Source organism: Microtus ochrogaster, chromosome 17, assembly GCF_000317375.1.
Source record: "Microtus ochrogaster isolate Prairie Vole_2 chromosome 17, MicOch1.0, whole genome shotgun sequence".
Lineage (NCBI taxonomy): Eukaryota > Metazoa > Chordata > Mammalia > Rodentia > Cricetidae > Microtus > Microtus ochrogaster.
The window spans coordinates 25,152,905-25,154,466 of NC_022019.1; positions in this window are offsets into that span (position 1 = coordinate 25,152,905).

The following is a 1,562-nucleotide window of genomic DNA, read 5'->3' on the forward strand; positions in this document are numbered from 1 at the left end:
AGGAGAAGGAGAAGGAGAAGGAGAAGGAGAAGGAGAAGGAGAAGGAGAAGGAGAAGGAGAAGGAGAAGGAGAAGCAGAAGCAGAAGCAGAAGCAGAAGCAGAAGCAGAAGCAGAAGCAGAAGCAGAAGCAGAAGCAGAAGCAGCAGCAGCCGCCATAAGTTGGGGTTGTTATGAAAGAAAGTGAGTCTCAAAAGCCTGGGCCATGGACTAATATGGCCAGAACACATTGCAGAAAGTACCCCCAAAATAATAAACATACATTATTTTTTTTTATATCTGTTTAGCATCTGCTGCAAGCAGTACCTGCAGAAGCCAGAAAAAGGGATTCAGATCCACTAAGAACTGGCTGACAAGTGCTTGTGGATCACCATGAGGGTATCTTGCTTATTGTTTCCCTCCCTCTACTTTTTTCAGTTCTTCTCCACCCCACTTCCACTGCAGATTTCTCATTAGAAAAGAACAGGCTTCTAAGAGATAAAAATCAAACATGAAAATGTAAATATGATACGATGAAGCAAAAGCTGTAATATGGAATTTGGACATGTCAACCCAACAGGAAGACAGGAGTCCCAGGAATAGGCAGAAATGTCAGAGACCTGCTTGTCTTCATAGTCAGGAGCCTTATAAAATGACTAAGTTGAAAACTATATTACAGACCTACGTAGAACACCGATTTGCTCCTTCAGTCTCTGTGAGCTCTTCTGTGCCTTACACATTTGACTCGGATCACTTCGTTCCCCTGGTGTCCTTCATCCTCTTCGACACTTACACTCTTTTTGTCCCCTCTTCTTTGGGATTCCTCTAGCTCTTAGGGGAGGGATTCTATAGAGGCATCGCATTTAGACTCTCACCACTCTGATGCATCACTGGTGGCATTCTTGGTTTGCCGAGAGTTTAGTGATTCTAGCCCACTCAGGGATGCCAGAATATAAAGATACCTTTTGAAAGTAAGAATGTAAAATCAGTAGATGGGGAACACTGCAGTGAAATATTAAACTCTAGACAAGGCAACAATTCCTGTACCTAAAGCTCAGTAATTACTGGCAGAAGATGTAGTAGAAAGATTTAAGGAGCCAGGGAACAAGGAGGTTGTTTTGAGATTCTTTCTCTAGAAATGCCAGAAAGGCTGTATCCACGAGACCTGGACAAGGTGCATGCCAATGAACATACCTGAGAAGGAAGGGAGAAACTTTCAGGAAGTACATCGTAAGGGCTTGAGGGAAAACAGGGAGGAGATAAATGTTGCAATAAGATTCTAATTTCAAAATACAAAAGCTTGTAAAAAGTAAAGATGGGGAGGAGGGTTGCTCTTATCTCAGGAACAATAGACAATTGATAGTTGCAGGTTGAGGTACATCCACTTTTCTTTAGTATTGACCCAATGGTAGGCTGCCCAAAGTGCATATGAGTAGCTTTAATAAGAATCTGGTGTGGAGCCGGGCGGTGGTGGCGCACGCCTTTAATCCCAGCACTTGGGAAGCAGAGGCAGGCGGATCTCTGTGAGTTCGAGACCAGCCTGGTCTACAAAAGCTAGTTCCAGGACAGGCTCCAAAACCACAGAG